We start from the raw sequence: 20,510 nt of genomic DNA, 5'->3' as shown, positions 1-20,510 counted from the left end.
ATAATGGCTATAAACCAAATTTCGTGAGGTTATCAGCAAAAACAAATAAGTTACACAGAAAAAAAAGAAAATCTCGATTTTCAGTTTTTTCGAGATATCTCGGGAACCAATGGAGATATTTCGGATCTGTTCATATCAACACACTCATCCCTAAATAACGTAACTTTTTTGTGATCTAAGAAACCCAGTATCTCTAACGGTTTTAGACATTCCTGTAGTGACCCTCTTAATAGTTCTTACCCTGTATACACGCAAAATCTCGCCGCTATCCGATCTGTAATCACGGAAATATTTATCTATATCTACACATGCACTGCGTGCAGTGCTAGTGTACCTACCTAGACTTGTGTCATTATGTTTGTTGTAGTTATTTCATTCGCTGCTTAAATAATTTCATAGATGATAATAGAAACCATCTAAAGAAGATTTTAAGTATGGAAATAACTTATTGATCTTCTCTTAAATCCACCAAAAAGTATCATTCAATGTTTTGGGAAGAAACAGTATTGCGAAATTCGTTTAAGCATTAGAATTTTGCCGCTGAAAAACCATCATGTCGGATTTCGTTAGAAGTAAGAGATTTACCAACAGAAAGGCAGACGTCGCTACAGTATTTTGCCATTATGAAATAGACATTCAAAAGCTGCTTTCCAAATATGTCTCATCAGTGAAGCGTATCTCCTTCTTCCGTTTGGTCCTCATATCAATCACTGATCGAAGGAGCATCACCCCACAAAATCTCGGTTTTTCGCCAACGTCCACCATTGGCAGAAGGCCTCATCCTAACGCCATCTCGTTCGCAGCCACCCAATCCCAAACCACACCAATAAGCCTCCTACGAGATATCGAACACAGATAATACATGCAAATTTATCAAGGAATGGCCCATAGATGATTGATGCAAAAAGCAGACTAGACAAGCCAACGCCATACTACTTGGCAATGGTAAACCTGATCGTATAATGTGCAGGTCGACAAGGAGTCTGGCTTCAGTAGCCAACGAACAGCCAGTTCAATAATTATTCCCGTGTGTACCGCTCTTCTCTCTCGAATAGGTCTCATTACTTGAGAAATAACCAGTGCGTAGGTGTTGATATCCTAATTTACGCCAAACTGTCGAGTATTCAGTGTTTTTTGTGCTATGATCAAAGCGACCTGTGACCAGTATGCCTTTTTAACGCATATACTGCCAGCCAGTCATGTAGTGAAGTGTTTTTCATTGCCGCTACAACATTCTTGGATTCACGTCGAAAGGTAAACCACAGATAATCCATCCCATATGGACGATTTTACTGATTATTTCCATCATTGTCGAATTGGCCGAAGAGGCCAACGTTTTTCGAACAATTTCGTTCAGATAAGTGGAAAAAGCACAAGTTTTGTTTTGTCGCTATTCAATTTTCGTTTGTCCTCCATAATGGTTTTCATTTTGCTAAGAATTTATGAAAAATTTCAATTTTTTGATCGATCGAATGACCTGGATGGATATATACCTTCAAAACATCTCATTTCGATCGAATTTTCACGTAAATATTATGACAGGAAGGTGATAACACTGTAGATTTTCGAAGATGTACTGGGAAACATTGCTTAGATCACTTTTTGAATGAATTGAGATACGTAACCAAGGAAACCAAGACGCAAACCTAACGAAATGTCATATAAGCTAAAAATATTTCTAAATGTATTAAACGTTAGGAAAAGTCCAATTTCATCATCAATAAACCAACAAAGTTTGTTTTCAGTATAAATTAGAGCTATCAAAAAAAGAATCAAGGCGTGTATCACTCGATCCATGAATTTAAATGGATGAAATATTTCTTAAGGATTTCGCTTATAGGAAAATAGTTGCATCTATAATAATTTTTAAATGTTATCAAATTATTGCCGATTCAAATATTTCTCCAGCAAAATCAACCTCCAAATATTTTCAATAGTTTAATCTGTTGAATTCACATGTCTTGTGATATAACGTATGAAAATGATCGTGCCAAGCTAAAAACTTCAAGTGTTGTCATTCAACTAAATTCTTGAGGATGGCCGTTTCTTTTTCTCTGATGGCGGGCATAAGTGAGATAGCTCTCTACCTGAAAGATCTAACGTGGAAACGGAAGATATTTCGTCGATTTTGACCCTTAGCATTGAGGTGTCCTGATTTCTTGCATGACCTAAAATTCTGATTTAATTCAGCGATTCCGGTATGTACGAGAGTTTTTATCGATGCGTTCATTTTAGGTGCGATTCAAAACGGTTTTCACTTGAGATTGTTGAATTCTTGAGGTACAGTTCGGTTAAAAGTGAAAAACAAGATCTGATGGTGTCGAGCTTGTGAATTGCAGGATGCACCTAAGATGTTTTCTTTTTGATACCTACAATTTCAATATGAATAAATCTAACACGAATACTCTTAATTTTATTTATAAAACAGTCTTAAATATTTTATGTTTTCATCATATTGAAGACAACAAGAATATTCATCTGAGACGAATTTATAGTTGTTAGTTACCTATTGGTTTTCACACAATAGAAGTTAATGTAAAAGTATTGATGACCACATTTTATCCTAAACGTATTCCTTTATAGTATTCCAATATAAATTTGAATTGAAAGAGCTTTTACGCTTTGGCCAATTCAACCTCCATAATGTGTTTTACAAATCTTGGCATATCAAAAAGATATAAAAATATTCACATTAGAATAACAGAAAGCACATAACAATTGATTAATTATCAAGGAAAATGCTGGGTGCGAATATTTTCTACTGTTTAATAAATTGTGTCAATATTTTTATTTATTTGGCGTTTTCACATTCACATGATTATCTGTATAGCAGGTATGCATTGTCTGTTGCGTCCTTGATAAGAATTCATATTTCAATTTTCAAAAAAACTCCTATTATACTTATTTTCAGAATGATTCTTTGATGTGCTTAGTACAAAAGAAGAGTCTTTTTCAATCGAAACAAGATCATATTATTTTATCTGATGAATACTCAGATAATATTATATTATCATTTGTTTTGAGCCATGGGAATATATTTTTTTGGCATATATCTAAAAATTTTATCGAATATTAAAAAAATAAAGATCAATTGTTTAGGGTTGGACCTTCAAATTTGAATTTTTTTTATTGTTATTGATATATTTGCCAAATTGAAGGATTATTCCTTGTTAAGTAAAATATTGGAGATTGAGAAGGTTTTTTTCGGATGCAACTGTTTTTCAGTTGGATTTTCTATTGATAAAAGAATTAGATAAACAATTTGATATATTTAATTTTTCATATGGTCGATCAAAGGAAAAAAGAAAATATCTAAGCCAATCAAAAAATTTCCTGAAAAGAAGGGTATTGAACATTCACTTGATATTATAATCAATAACTGTTGTTTATTCTTCGGAGCGTTATAAATAAACATCATCTTAGAACAAAAAATCGAACAAAATAATTAAAGGAAACACTCGAAGGATATTTATAAGCAAGGAAATGACATTCATCAATTTCTTGATATTAAACGATTCAATAAGTTGCATTCCCCACAATTTAATACCTACATATTTTTTCTAATCATTATCAATAATTATTCCAACTCTCGAAAGTTCTGTAGGAGATAATTCATTCATTGCTAAAGAGATATATAATTGTAATGAATATCATTAACTTTTTTTATATTAAATACGCACCTGATTTTCTTATTACTTATTACATATCTAATGATGTTATTAGTTCCCCTAAATAAATCATTTTGAAAGCTGCATATTTTTTTCCTGAATTCTTTCGATATCAATTGACAATTAGTTCCTTTACTTATACACCAGATAAACCATAGATTTCTTATTTAATTATCAACACAACAGTTCATTTCAAACATTTATGGGGGGTTATATAAGTAGGGAATGGTTTTACATTTATAGCTTCATCTCAAAATGGGAGTTTTTGAGCACCACCAACAACTAATTGAAACAAAAAAATTGATATATCGGGTGTCCCAAGGTGAGTGGCCTATTAGATTATTATGGAAACTATTGATGGTAAAGATTTCAAATTTTGTGGATAGATATTTGGCCAGTTAAGGTACATTTTTAAAATAATTTCACATTTCCAGTGTTGCCGGATGTACGACAATTTGGCAACAACTTTGTTATTTTAAATGGGACATCAGGTATTTCTATTTTTTTTATGATACTCCATAAAATATTAAATCTATTCACTCTTACTTTTCCATCCCTATCTTCAACGGTTTTTGAGTTATTAATTATTTTTCGAAATTTTAGATCAAATTAGCGTATTACGAAAATGACTCTAGTTCGCTCAATATTTGAGATTTAAGTCAGAAATTTTGCAAGTCGTTAGATATTGATCTGATCTGTGTCACTGCTTTTGAATTATGGTTGTCAATAATACAGGACGGACCAAAAAAAATCATCATTTGCCAAGTTACAAAATTGTAAAAAAGTTTATTTTTTCAAATTAGACACCTAGTATATTTTTCAATTTTTGGAATCAGTACAACACATTCTACAATTTTTCTATTCACTTACACAGACTTTTTCACTATTTTGTAACTTGGTAAATGATGATTTTTTTTGGTCCGTCCTGTATTATTGACAACCATAATTCAAAAGCAGTGACACAGATCAGATCAATATCTAACGACTTGCAAAATTTCTGACTTAAATCTCAAATATTGAGCGAACTAGAGTCATTTTCGTAATACGCTAATTTGATCTAAAATTTCGAAAAATAATTAATAACTCAAAAACCGTTGAAGATAGGGATGGAAAAGTAAGAGTGAATAGATTTAATATTTTATGGAGTATCATAAAAAAAATAGAAATACCGGATGTCCCATTTAAAATAACAAAGTTGTTGCCAAATTGTCGTACATCCGGCAACACTGGAAATGTGAAATTATTTTAAAAATGTACCTTAACTGGCCAAATATCTATCCACAAAATTTGAAATCTTTACCATCAATAGTTTTCATAATAATCTAATAGGCCACTTACCTTGGGACACCCGATATACATATTTTATTTATATCGCAATTCATGATATTTTTTATTGTTTTTTGAGTTTTTTTCATTGATAGATATATAAAAAATGACTACGACAATAGAAATAGTTGCTTTCTTCGTTGTTCCATCGTAAGCACTGACAATCGTCCGAATTTTTTTTTACCGGAAGTAATGAACCAGCTAATTACTATATCGTTGAAATCATGGCATCCTTGCACCCGTTGAACGACCTTGAACCTTGAGTGAAAGGCCTTGAGAGACTCGGTTTCAGTATGAATTAGAAAGTGATAACTTTGATTTTTTTCTACTGAACAAGAACTTGAAATTGTCGTGGTATTGAATATGTAGAAACGCTAGAAACTTTGTTTTATTATTGATATTCAGTTGATAAACCTTGTAATATGTCATAACATAACAACACCCATAAGAACTAATTTTTAAATTTGATCTCTTAGTTTTGAACTTTGAAACTAAAGAATTGGATTGTGTAGAAAAAATAACAAATACGGATCAGCAATTTTTGTACCAATTTTCATGCATCTACTTATAACAGTTTACATTGCACTACCAGTATAAAAAAAAATAATTTTACCTTGGAAATTATTCACCAGATTTTTATGAAATTTCGGTATATATAAAGGGTATCGATAATATTAGTTATATTAATAAATTAATCTTACGTAATTTCATGTGAAAAGATAATGATGTTGTTCTGAAGCGAAAATCAAACAGCGTTGGTCTGGGAGGCTCTATTATATGCATTCAAAATTCCAGCCCTTGGGAGAAATAATAATTATTTAGGAGTAAAATTGTTTTTCCGAATGAAACATTCTGGTTTTAGTTAAATGGCTTGAAAGATATTATGGTATCTTTCTTTATATTTGCTAGGCGAAAGGCATCGGTATAGTTTCTTGCCGTCGCCAAAGTTACTTACCGACGTCTTCATGATAATACATTCAATTTCATTAAATTGGGAACTGAAAATGAGAAAATTTTGATATAATTAATTATTAACAAAATGTCTCACACACATCAAATGAAAACGTATAGTTGATACTATTTTTAACGCAATGAATCTTGTATTAGTGGAATTGGTATTCACTGAAACTGATGAAGCAGAAATATCACTTCATTATTAATATAGCTACTTGAACATATAGGTACTTAAACATCGATTAACACAAAGCAAGGAAAATATATTGGGAATACTATCCAGAGTGCATAAGTTAAGGTTGAACATTAAATTGAAGTACATATGCCTCTCATAAATAAAACACTTTTTTTCATTTACCATTTTGCCCGATTCGACTTAGCTGAAAAGTTATAATAATGTAATGGTTTCGCAAAAGGCTAATGCACTCTTGTCGAAATAACAAAAAAAACAGCCTGTATCTTTTCTCCTAAACAGAATCTGGAAAAATTGTGAATAGAGGAAACTATGGTTGAATTTCAGACCTTTGAGACTCACCCTGTACATACATATCTGATAACTATGAGTGCAAAAAGAACAATTATTTGCAATTTCCCAAATCATTTATGCATATTTTTTCTAGTTAGTCAATTTGTGGTATGATTCAAACCTACTACCGAGAGATGGGGTTGGTCTTCAAGGCCATCCGATCACGGCCTTCTGCGGTCTTAAACATATAATTTTCGATTGTATTGAAGAAACAACATAATGATAATCCTGGACTTCTTTATACCTGCATGTATTGTTGAATTCTGAAGGCGCAACATGATTAACCTCCAAAGCATGCTTTTCAAAGCCGATATTGTTGTAGATATAATTTGATCAGCTAGCTGATTGTAATTCATAATCACAATCTATTCTTTGAGCGCCACTTAACACTGCGCGCAGCTATGGTTAACAATGATTATCACGCCTATGTATCGAATATAAACAAGACGTTTTTGGTCTCTATGACATGTCCGTCTTGTTTTGGATAATTGCTCCAAGTGGACAGTATGAGCTGCATTCGTAATTAGGTGATTAACTCATATTAGGGCGTTTAGTTGTACTCCGGGTGATTTTAATTAATTGGTACTTGTTTAATTGTTTCAGTTGGGAGGTTCAGATGTTGGTAACACTTCTAGGGATTCATCAAGCCAAGCAGCTTGATATTTTTACCAACTACTTGACTTGAAAATCAAGTTCATGAAAAATTACATACTTGAGCTTGGCTTGACTTGATTTTGAATATTAATTGCTTGACTTGATATCGAGCTACTAGATATTACTTGAGCTTGATATGCACGCTTCGCACGGCTTATATTTCTGCAATCTCGTGCGCGCTTAGACTCATCAGTGTATTCCTCGAGCGCCGAGAGACTGAAGCATTCGCCAGTGCGACTTTGTTAGTAGTTTTCTAGTTTTTGGCCAAGGATTTTTTATAAACGCCAGCATCTTCAGCTTCCTTTGAAAGACAATTTTCCAGAATTACTCTTATAGTTACAAAAACCCGCAATAGGTTAGGCGACAAATCTATAAGGGGCCTCATGTGTCTTAGATCCTGGATGGAGAATTATGAGATCAAACAAAGCCTGCAGGTTTCTCATTATTAAGAAACTTTATTATTTTATTATTTTGTTATGTTTTATAGTGATTTAATTTCTGTTTTTATTTCAAAAGAATTGATATTTCCGGTTCTTTTATACAATATTGAAAGAAAAAAACCGTTCAGGACCACTTGCTGAATGAATTTTCTTCCAACAGGGTCTTCGATGTTTGGAATCGTCTTCCGGCTGAGGAAGTGAACGCGACTTCTGTGAATGGGTTTAAAAACGGGTATGATCGATAGAGAGACAGTTTTGCTGAACAAATAATGAATTAATTGGTTTTTCTTACTTTTGTTTTTGTTATGTTTAGGAGTAGGTAACTAGTTGGTTAGCTGAAAACTTTTTTAATTTAGTGTTTTGAGTGCATAGGTATTTACCTCCACTTTTATTTTATTATAATAATAATAAATTCAATAAATAATAGTTATTTATAATACAAGTGCAGAAGGCATTGATATTCTTCCACGAGTTCAAAATTCAAAAACGAGCCACGAAGTGGCGAGTTTTGGAATGAACGAGTGGTAGAATGAGCCTTCTGTACGAGTATTATACATTATTTTCTCTAATTCATTGCATTTTCATTGAAATTAATGAAATATTTCCATAAATATATTTTAGTGATTTTTGCATTGAAAAATGTTGGTTGGCAGAACTGATTTCTTTGAGGCAAATTGATGAATTGACAGATAAAGCCGTGGCGGAAAGTTCGGAGTACCAACATAGAATAATAAAATATAACCATGAAAACTGTGCGTTTCTGACATATTCTCGCACGATTTTGTTCTACAAGATGTGGAAGAATGAACGGAATAACCACAGAATTAGAGAAAAGTATTTTTTGCAAGGTTCCTTCTCATACCATAATTTTTTTATTGATGTGACATTACACAATAAAATTGTGAAAAATCAAGTAGCTTGATATGAAATCAAGTCAAACTCAAGCCAAGTAGTCACTTGAGCTTTACTTGAAATTAAGTCAAGCTCAAGCCAAGTAGCTTGAAAATCAAGCCAAGCCGTGAATCCCTAAATACTTCACTGAATAAGCCCCAGGTTTTACCAGTAAAAATACATTTTTTTTTAATTTGATTTTATTTGTCAACATATTCACCTTCAAAAGTACTCCAACGCTCTCTGATTGTATTTCCTGTAAAAAGATTCATCTTTGCTTCCGGAATAGGCTTTAACCTTGGCAATCACTTCTTCATTAGAGCTAAATTTCTTTTCCTGCAGTATTATTTTAAGGTCTGCGGGCTAGATCTGGAGAATGAGCTGGTTGGTCAAACTGTTCACACAATTCATTCAATTTGACCATAGCTTTCATCGATTTGATACAAGGAGCATTGTCTTAACTAGAAAACCATCACTCTGATTTATTTGCCAGTTCAAGATCATCTTGCGCTTAGTTGCTAACGAAATCCCACTTAACTCTTAACTTAGGTACTTTATTTCTATTATATTAATGTCGACAGATTTTTGCATATCAGAAGCTGTATTCAGATTAATTTGGCGTTTCTTTGATTCCTTCAGGTTTTTTGATGGTATAGCATTCTGTTTCTGGAAGGATCGTAGTTTCATATATTATATTTCTCATATCTTATCATCTTTTTTGCTTTGATAACCGAAAGCCATTACCTTCAATGAAAAAGTTCATCATATTGTTGAATTTCGTTATAATTTTTTCATTATTAAGGTTTAATGAGTCTACTTGATGAAGGATATTCAATATAATATCAAAAGATTGACAACTTTGTGTCTATTCCCCCACAATAATATATCCCTATGATATATTGAAATATAATTCCGATTCTCATAATGACAAAATTAATAATCAACCAAAATAACTAAAATATACAAATTGAGTGAACGGTTAAAAAATTGAATAACTAAATTTTCATAAAGACATATGTCGTTTCGGAATTTTTGTATTTAATAATACAATTTTTCCTCATCAGTGCCTTATAGTCCAACAAAATTACTGAATTTACCAACTCACCACTTGTATATCTACTTCACAAATATTGCAATTGAGAAACTTCAAACTAACTAAACGTAACTGTTCCTCTAGTAAGGATTCGCAGAGAAAGCAATTACAGGTAGTCATAGATTTCTTTCTTGTTATTATCATGAAATACATGTACAAATCGACATTTACAATTGAAAAAACAATTTTAGAAATTTTAAATTTATCCTTTGGTTGGTAATGACTCTCAATCAATAAATTATTACTTCAAATTATAAAGGTTTAATGAGTTTACTTGATAAAGAATATTCAATATAAAATCAAAAAATTGACAACTTTGGGTCCTTCACAATAATATATCTTTAGGATATATTTGGTTTATTTATGTCTTGGAATATAATTCTAATTCTAAAAATGACAAAATTAATAATCAACGAAAAGAAAATTCAAAATAACTAAAATTATACCACATGAAAATAAGTGGGTAAAATTTTTTATAATTTTTTCCTATAACATTTAAAATCTTACACAACTATACAGAAGGTATGTTTTCTTTTGGCTGTTTTAATCAATAATTCTTGTTATTGAATAGAAATACTATTTCGAATACAGTTTTAATTGACGACAAAAAATGAACAATATAAAATACCATATCGAATTCCAATGGATATCAATTTTTTGTAAAATGACCGTATCTACATTCTGAGCTTTCCTGCAAACTCGGCCTGTACCGACCAGAACCCGTATTTCACATAAACGAAAAGTATATATCATTAAAGAACTTTCCGAGAAAATTCGATCTTCGTAGTGAACTTCTATTGTGTAATTATCAAAGAACGCTTGGTTATAAATAGGGGGTACTGCTGATTCATATGATTGTTTAAAAAATCCAAGTTGCTTCGGAGAAGACTCAATAATTAGTAATTTAAACGTATTAGTCATGGTAGAAATGTGGAGCATTGTTGCTTGTAAGATATGAGCATACAGTAATATGAAATTATGACAATGTTAATTATTGATAATACGGTTGGTTATTTGTTCATTGTTCATGATGTACTGATTGTGAAAATACTGAGGAATTCATATACGAGAATTTTTCCTAACTTCGCGCATTCGCCATTTCGTTTTTAAAAATCTTGTTTTTTCAAAACAACTGAATCTTATAAGAATTATAATTATGAGGTGATTCTAAACTTTGATTCGAATCAAGCGTTAGTTCAAGGAGATGAAAAATTCATCTACAGAATCGTATACTAAACACTTTTTCCAGGTTTGTGGATTCCTCGTCTTCTTGGGAATTAGGCCTGAGTTGGAAAATATTCATGTGGATGACGTTTTTCAACAACACGGTGCTACGTGCCACACAAGCAACAAAACAATCGCAATTATGCTAGAAAAGTTTCCTGGTAATGTTATTTATCGAATAGGTGAGCACAACTGGTCAGCGAGATCTCTTGATTTAACACCTTTTGATTTTTAATTGCTGGGTCAACGTGAAAAATAAGGTTTATGCCTATGCTCTACAATCTGAACCTTAAAAATGTTGTTCGAGAAGTGATAGAAGACATAAAACCGCAATTTTGCGAATTGGTTATCGAAAATTTTATGAAAAGGATATGGTACTGCAACCTTAGCCTTAGTGGTCATTTGACTGAGATCGTTTCCCCTCGTTGATGGCCTTTCTCTTCACAATGAAATAAATATCATTTGATTTCTTTTTAAATATACTCGTTTTTTTTCTATATCAAAATGAAACCTCTTATTGGAATGTTTTATATTCTTTTCTATTTCAGCACATTATGAATATTAGGGACATTTTGTATTGAAATTTAATAGATAATGCTGGTGAAACAAACTACGTTCGCCAAAAAAATAAAAGTCAAGCTCAGTGAAATGTCATTGAATTATCAAAATGCAGTGCTTTGGTAATGGTTATTGAAATTATTCGTTATATAATCGTAACGAATACCAACTCGAGCATAGACAATATATTTCGATTATACGAACCTCTTCACTCGACGTAATTCGCGAAACACCACTCGAGCTCACTCTCGTGATGTTTCGCGAACTACGTCTCGTGAATCGGTGAATAATCGAATATTGTCTATGCTCTTGGGATATTATAACTGAATATTTTTTTGACGTTTGACCGTCGAAAACATTCGGGATGTTTTTAAAAAGATTTTATTTATCTGAATTATAGTTAGTTTTTGAACAATTAAAACGTTGTTAATTTTTTTCGGGAAAAAGTCCTCCACATACTCCTCGTGCTTGCCAAATTATCGAATATATCATCGTGTGGTATCAACATACTGGATAATAAAAATGTTGTCAAATAATGTAAAACGTCTCATTTTTCGAGTGTTTTGCGCGAGCTTTAAAATTACGGTAATCTAACGAACAGCCTGACGTTGGACACCTCTGAAGAGAGTCCACCTGTTCTTATTTAACGAGAGTTTCTGTTAGCGCTCTTTAAAATGTAGTAGCAGTTTGGTAGCATTTATCACACAGAATATTACGGTATATTGTTAAACTATAGCGGTATTCTTGTCAAACACACTTCATAAGATTTATGGACGTGACTACTCCTCAAGACAGATGATCTTATTCGATATACATACCTATAATGAGTAGAGAATTAATGGAATTTTCTGGATGCCTTCAGGCAGTTTTGAGTGTTGGCAATTATTTCGACTGTTCATTCTTCTGAAGACTTTCGAATGTATAGGGTTTCTCAATAATGTGTTTTCATTCTGAATGATCACGGTAGCTGTCATTTGTTGATAATATACACTATAAATAATTAAAGGATCAAAATAAAATTCGAAATTTTTAGCGTTTTTTCAAATGGCTGTTTTTTCGATAATAATGGTCGTATCTCAATTTGAAAAAAAACTTTTTGAAGCTTGATGTTTATAGTTTAGAGATCTCATGATGAAAACATTTTTCGAGCAACGTGTGCAGCTCAATCCTAATGAATACAGTATCTAAAATTTCTGCGAAATTTGTTCAGTTTTTATTTTTAGCATACAGACTTGGAATTTTTTTTCCAACTTAATCACTATTTGGATAAGATAACTTGTTCATTCAGCTTCAATATCATTTTTTCAAAATTTCGATACGAGCACTTCTCGCTGAAAAATCGAACTTTGAATTGACAAGGACCTTGTTGTCTTTAACCATCAATACCTCACCAATTAATGATTCCACAGAAACTTTAAGGAATGTTTTGAAATCTTGAATTATTCTCTATAAGAAGTAGCTATTGGATTTTCGAAAAAAAAATTTTTCGTTCTCTACATCAATTTGAAAAGCTGATAAAAAAGGGCTATCAGAGGCTTTTTGGATAATCAAGCGCTGAATTGAAAATATAGAAGAAACCATCAACATTAAGTATGAGTTTTACAGTTCAATATCATCACAAAAATCCCAGAGAATTTCAATTCAATCCATGGATTTTGTTTCATCCGATCCAATTTTCAAAAAATGAAAGGAAAATCATTTTTATTTTCGTTTAATATCTACTGATTTTCCAAAATATATAAAATGGATTGTGATACATTTACATTGAAAAATGTTTGTCTGCAGAACTGTTTTCCATATCACAAACATAATAGATAATAGATAAATCAGTGACAGGTGAGGTACGAGTACCTACCAACATATAATAATGAAATATAACCATGAAATCTGTGAAGAACTGAGATATTCCCGCTCAATTTTCTTTCACAAGAGATGGCAGATTGAACGGATTTGCCACAGAATTAGAGAAAAACTTATATTGCACATTATAACGTGTGATTTATTTATTCTCAAAATTGTTGATTTGCAGTTTCAAAAAACGGATCAGATTCGTACCTCTAATTAGACTACACAGGGTTGTAAGCAAATGTTGTCCTATGTAAATACTCGATTTATGCACCCTTTGATTGCTCACCATCAATTAGAGTTATTGCAGAAGAATATGCACCATAAAAGGGGATTGTAACGAATTTAACAGATGCGCTAATGAATGAGAAATAGTTTATCCACTTGGTCTTTATGTTAGCGATAATTTATCCAGAATTTATCCTCATTCCATTTGCAAATGTATTCATACACGTAATTTCGTTATAAAGGTGTGTTGTAAACTAAATTCGACATATCCAAGGTAGTGGTAGAATCTGTGGCAGGATCGGCTCAAGAAATTTGGTTATTTTTGTACCACGTGGAAAAAATTCTAATCGGATCTAGTTCTAATCAACTGAGTCTGTCGACTGAAAAATGTTGTTTGGAAGTGGCATTTAAATTTTGAAACAGAAAAAGTCAACCGGGGTGATATCAGGGAAATTAGGTGATTGTTCAATAAGATTAGTTGCATTCTACATGCAATGAAAAGTCAGGGCCAGTTGCACCATTTGCCTAAACATTGATTAAAAATTTAAACGTTGATTACTCTATGATTTCTCAAGAGCAATCAGAAATTAATCAATGTTTAAATTTTAATCAATGTTTAGGCAAATGGTGCAACTGGCCCTAAGATTATTTGATATTTCTATCCTTTGTAAATATATTTCGAGATAAACCAACAACATGAAGCTCAACCGAATGACAAACGAAGGCTCATTTGATAGGCTCAAACTCCGCTTAAGTGTTGAAAACGGTTATACAGAATGTCAAATTATATAAAATTTTGTTCGGTCCACAAATAATATCCTCTCATAGTACAATTTCACAAAAATGATGAAAAACTATAAAATAAAACAAAACCAGTAGTTCTGCTACCTCCAAGTATTGGCAATATGTTATTATCGACTCATTAGTTTTCAAATAGGTACTAGAAATGCCAGAAGAAGTTTTCAAATGGTGTGCGAAGCACGCAATAGAAGTCTGAGAACCTCTCGAAGTGGTAAATAACCCATATGATAGTGAGATAATCACATATTTCAATGCAATCTCTCATATCACATTCTATATATTCTAAACGAACGTACATAGCAAGCTTCACATGAAAGCATCTTGAGACTAGTTTTCTTCGAAGAAAGATTTGTTTTCATACACCGATATTTTTTCATACACCAAATGTTTGTAAATCCTTGGTAAAAGGAATAAAATTCACTTGAATGTGTTTACACGTGTGATAAAACATTAATCTGGAAATTATCAGCAGTATGAATTCTGATAAAAAGCTCGTGTTATGACCTAAAAAAGATAATCCAAAATACTGAAAATTGAGGACAATGTAACATTATTCCGATAATACAGGGAATTAGATAAAAGTTCAATGTTCCTACTTGCCACAGTACTTGAAGAAAGGATAGATCAAATAAGGGAAAGTATAAAGAAAAACAGGTATCTATCAATTTTTATATATTTCCTAAAAATTGTAAGATTTTGAAGAAGTTAATCACCACATAGGTTCCTGCAACAGTGACACGGTGCGCCATATTTCTAGTTTACTTATTGTTTTGAGGACTAACTAATAAAATAATTCAATTGTTCCTTGGACGGTTTTTTTTTCGGTTTCTACATGAAAAATATAAAATATTTTATACCAACCCCCCTATTCGAAATATTGATTGTTTTTGAGATATTAGTCATTGGGAATATTTAATATTGAAAAGTTATGGTGAGTCTTATTGAAATTTATTTGTTGTCGAATATTATACAGAAATTATTCTCCAGAGTGATGTATCTGAAAAGGACTAGTGGTATACTGGTATACAGGGGATGAAAAAAAAGCTGTCAAATTTTGTAAACGAAAATTTGCACAAATGAAGTTTCTTCAAATGTTATATCACCATATAGCGAAATCCACTGGTTTTTCCTTGAAAGAGCTGTCTTTGAAAATTCCTCATTCGAGGAAGACTATAAAACTTATACTGAAAAAATTGGAAAAAGATTCATTCTCAGGCTTTGAAATTGAAATTATAGGAAACAAATATGAATATTCATCATTTTTTGAAAAAAGAGCCCTTTTAAGGAAAATCACTGGATTTCGCCATGCGGTATATTCAATTAATAAACTTGATTTGCAGAATAGTACGATTCAATAATCTACAGGGTGTTTAATGTGGAATGAGCAAAATTTTGCAAATTCTCATTAATAAAATTCGGCAAGCTGTTTTCCATACTTAGTCTTTTACAGGTCCATTTCATAATTATTGTTCGGGACAGTAACTCATGTATTATATTAAAAAAAAAAAATTCACTAGGAATCATCACTATGTAATATTAAATTTTCCAACTGAGTAAGATTTAAAAGAATCCTGTCATGCAAAATTTCTCGAAATCCGTCAATATTTTCGATATTAAAACGGAATATCTTTAATATTCCATGTGAAAACCGATAAAGGAAAATAAAATAGGTTTGTCATAGAAACATCAAAGTTGAGACTCATCCAGGAAAAGCTGAACTCGTAGTGATGAAGTGATAAGTTAACACTATCAATAGTTAGATTTCTACCTCTTCCCAATTAGAGATATGGAGCACCATGCCACTGTTGCAGGACCCTGTATAATCCTGAAGGCTACCTTTGTTTAGATAATTCTCTTTTTGCGTTAGAAATTTGACATTTTCAGAATTGGTTCGGGATCTGAATATCTGTTAGGTTCAATAGTGAGCAAAATCTGTTCGATGAAATGATATTTGATAAATATTATTTTTAATATTTGAAAATCATTGAGAGATTTCAAAAATATTATAGAATCTATGTGTCAGATTCCACCGAAACTTTGTGTGTATATCAAGTACAGCGATGAAGTGAAATTTCAAGCTATGTACCTTCTACACGAGAAAAAAATAAATTTTCTTTTCTTTCGTAGATTCGGAAGGTTTGTTTCTGTTTCAAATTTGATGATTTGAATTGAGATTCGAAGTAATACCAAGATGTAAAAAGATACAAGAAGGACTAGAAAACGCAGAATTCGTTGATTATAATGAAAGATCGATTCGATCCGAAATAGATAAATTTGGAAGTGAATGCAATCCTCTCATAATTTGGTATTGGTATCTAAGTAATGTAATAATATACGCATTTGCTATTATCGTTTATCTACTCTTCCTTTTACTTCCTTTTCAAAAAGTGACATTGTGTTGCAAATATAACGTAATTCTATGTTTTCATGGATTGTCACTTTGCAGGTTAATTGAGTAATTGTGTATTGTGTTCTAGTACTTGATTCCCCAGTTTGAAACACTAGAAACATTCCAAACGCAGGTACAACAGAATGAACAGAACAGGGTCGTACTCAACAAATTTCCAAAAAAAAGACCTTTCGTTTTTTTCTCCGAATCAGTATCATTTCCAAACTAAATTCGGTACAGAGGCGGATCCAGGGGGGGGGCCATGGGGGCCATGGCCCCCCCCTCGCGGACCTTATAAATATAAAAGTGTATCCTGAATTACCGAAGACTATTCAATCATTTAATTTTTAATTTTTTTTTCCAATAGATAGCTTTAGTTATCTGCATTTCGTGTTTTATAGGTCCGATTGGGTTCCACTAAATGGCGTTAGAAAGATGAGATTTCGTACTACATTATCTTTTTCGACAGTTTTGTGATTAGTTTACATCGTTTAGTTTGAGCGCGCGTTAAAGAAAAAATACGTTATATTTGAGTTTTTCTTCGATAAAGTCGAAAATGCAAGCCAAGCGGCTGAAAAGTGAGAATTTAAATAATGGTTATGGTTTTGATACTGTAATATACAATCACGCGCAATTTTGGTTTCGTCGATTCCATTCTGGTAATTTCTATGTCAAAGATGCATCACGCACTTGAGACCAATTGTCGAAAAGATCGACAAAATCATGGACATTATCGAGTTCTGTTTCCATTGCTCAAGAGTTGAAGATTGCACAAAAAACCGTTTGGAACCATTTGCATAAGGCTGGTCTCAAGAAGAATCTAGATGTATGAGTACCACATGAGTTACCGCAAAAAACTTCTTAGACCGAATTTCCATCTGCGAATCGCAACAAAATCACCCCGTTTTTGAAAAGGTTGGTGGCTGGTGATGAAAAGTGGACGACTCACAACAACGTCAAGCGAAAACAATCGTGGTAAAAAAGCGGTGAGCCATCGGAAACGGTCAGGAAGGTTTTGCTGTGTATTTAGAGTGATTGGAAGGGAATTATCTACAAGCTGCTATCCTAAGGCACAAATGTTGATTCAGAACTGTACTGTCAACATTTGGACCTTCTAAAGGAAGCAATTGCCCATAAGCGACCAATAGGATAGAAATTGTGTTCCATGGAGACAACGTAAGTCCAAACACATCGATAGTGACTCGCCAGAGGTTCTTATGCATCCACTTATGCATCCGGAACTAGCCCCAAGTGCATCTCTTGCTGTCCATGGCGAACAATTTTGCTGGTGAAAAATTCGTTTCAACAGAGGCTTGTGAAAATAGACTGTCTTCATTTTTTTTGCCAAGAGCGGGAAGGGTTTCTATGAGAGAGGCATACAAAAAACATTCAAAATGACAACAAGTTATAGAACAAAACGGCGCATATTCGACTTAAATTGGATAATTCTAACTGTGGTAATTGAAGTATTGATCTTATGTAAAAATAATGATTTTTTTCCATACCTCATATTTTCTTGTACCTGAGTTTTCTCATGAAATAAATCTACATGTATTCATGAAATTGTTTGAACTTGTTTTTGTACTACAACAATTTTGGAAACTGAATATGAAATGAATTACAGAAATACATCTTTCTTTAAAAAAAATACTTGACCCAGTAGGCACCAACAAAAAATTCCGCTAGTTCGCTAATCGATATGAGCCGTGACTTTTTATGGCCCCCCCCTCAGACATCGCCTGGATCCGCCCCTGATTCGGTACACGCCGGACCTGATAGCAATGTGAAGCATGTGTACGAGAAGTATTGGTGAAACTTCCTCGTAGCAACGCAGTTAATACTTTAAAGTCTCATACATATGCAAGCTGATAAACATTCACTGGAAAACTCAGCGCGCAATGACATTAATGGAGTGAACAGATGTCCACTATCCTACCAAACTGGTTGCTCGGGCCTGGGGCCATTTCAACGCTGTAGCGTACTCTTCTCTCGCTTGTGGATGCTGATCTGGACCTCGCACCGGCTCCATCTCGTCTAGGACGCCTCGATTTTCCGAACGCTGAAAATTTGAGAATTTCGATTTTTTTTTTAATTGGAAGAATTTTGGGGAATGATGACGATATCACTATATTAAAAGCGATTTTTTGTTGGTGAAAAATCAGAATTTCAAATCAAAATATAATTTTTACTTTCTTTCGAACGTTGAACAACTTTTGAGGACCAATTGTAATCTCATCGCGTTCTATGATTGTCAGTCAACATAATAACTGTCAAACAGACGTCAATCTTTATTTGGCAACTTGACATCGATTGTCAAAAGTCCATAATCTTTCAAAACTAACTACTCTCCGGTAAAAACACATTTTTAACTGAAAATCCGACTTTCTTCGTCAACATAGTTGTTTTTGAAAGTGATACATGTAGGTTTCCAATGCACCTCTATCTTTTCAATAACTTTTATGTTATGAGATTCATCTTTGCTTTTGAAATGAGCTTAAACCTTGGCAATCACATTAGAGACAAATTTATTTTCCTTGATCAATTTTTAACCGTTGTTGTCGATAGAGCAGTGTCTGAATAACACTTATCTAACTCTTGCTTTGCTCGCATGGAATTTTGTTCCATCAAAAACTGTATATTGAATGGCCGTTCTAAATATTGCTTTTCTGAAAATTTTGCATTTTGATGTAGAATAATAACTTCAAGCTTCATGCAAAATTTCATGTTATTCCATCAGAAAAAGATCTGAGCTAATTGAAATTTTGCATATATTATAAAATAATAATTTCAATTTTCGTACGAAATTTCATGATTAATTAGAATCATAGAAAATTTTAGAGGAAAGTCTGAAAAAATCTTATATTTTCAGTGAGAGCAGAAGGGTAAAATTTTTGCTAGCAGTTATGTAGATGCAAATTTTTATTTGATTCGCGTCACCAGAATCAGAAAAAAAATTCAAGAAATATATTCATAATAGGTTTTTGCTTTTTTTAGATTTCATTCAATTTTGAATCTGTCAAATCAAAGATATGACTAGGTCAATTGATTGACTCGATCTTCACTTGAAGTAAATTCATTTTAAATCGAAAATTTCCCTCGTCTTAATTTCCACCAATCACAAAGGCTCAATATTGAATTACAAATAGTTTCTAGATGAAAAACTGAATGACAGCACCTGTCAGCAATGTTAATAGAACCTCTGATAACAAGTAACTATGAAACTATGGTCTCAAGAAACCATTTAATTTTTCCTGTGAATAAAAATCGAAAAAACACTATGCAACGTAATATTTTTTAACAGATGTTACCACCAGAACTCATGTATCTTGTTGAATATTACTTTTAGATTTTTTTTTGTTGAATTGAATTGAATGCCCCCACGATATTACTTCCAAAAATAAAATTACTGTTATTATATTTCCACTTTTCAATTCTATGAATATAAATTGTTTCGCTACACAGTAGCTTGTTCAGGTTTTACATTTTTAGTAACTGGTTAGTAATCATGTAAAATCGGAAAACTGAATAATTAAAAAAATAAAATCTGAAGAAGCTACTGTGCAGCGCAACAATTTTCATTCATAGAACTAAAAAGTGGTAATACAATAAATGTAATTTTATTTTCGATTTGAAATCGAAAATCACAAAAAATCGATCCAGTCCTAGTACGTATGCGAGTACCAATTCAATTTGATTTTCTGATGCTACCAATTCCCCTAAAAGCTTCACCTGTCAAGCTAACCAGATCAGAGGAAATACCTATACTACTCTTACCTTTCTAACTTTTGTAGTTTCGGTAATACGAAAAAGATTGCCCTTTCACTTAAAACCAATTGGCTTCGACAATAAAAGAGCAAGAACAAGTTGTCCCAGGTCAGGTATTTCCAGTACTGGGTGAATATCTCGAATACTT

The 20,510-nt window shown here is 32.4% G+C and overlaps 1 protein-coding gene across 1 annotated transcript in view; it reads left to right on the top strand.

Moving 5' to 3' along the window:
- Positions 1–669: 669 nt before the first annotated feature.
- The window catches only part of LOC123684294 (protein decapentaplegic), a 68,708-nt gene continuing 48,867 nt past the window's right edge, over positions 670–20,510 (top strand). Inside the window, exon 1 of the mRNA XM_045623491.1 lies at positions 670–1,254. The gene's annotated coding sequence lies outside the window, so the exon portion shown is untranslated. The remainder of the gene's footprint in view (positions 1,255–20,510) is intronic.

This window comes from Harmonia axyridis, chromosome 7 (genome assembly GCF_914767665.1).
Source record: "Harmonia axyridis chromosome 7, icHarAxyr1.1, whole genome shotgun sequence".
Classification (NCBI taxonomy): domain Eukaryota; kingdom Metazoa; phylum Arthropoda; class Insecta; order Coleoptera; family Coccinellidae; genus Harmonia; species Harmonia axyridis.
The sequence above is the reverse complement of the archived record's forward strand: the minus strand, read 5'-3'. Positions and strand labels throughout refer to the sequence as shown.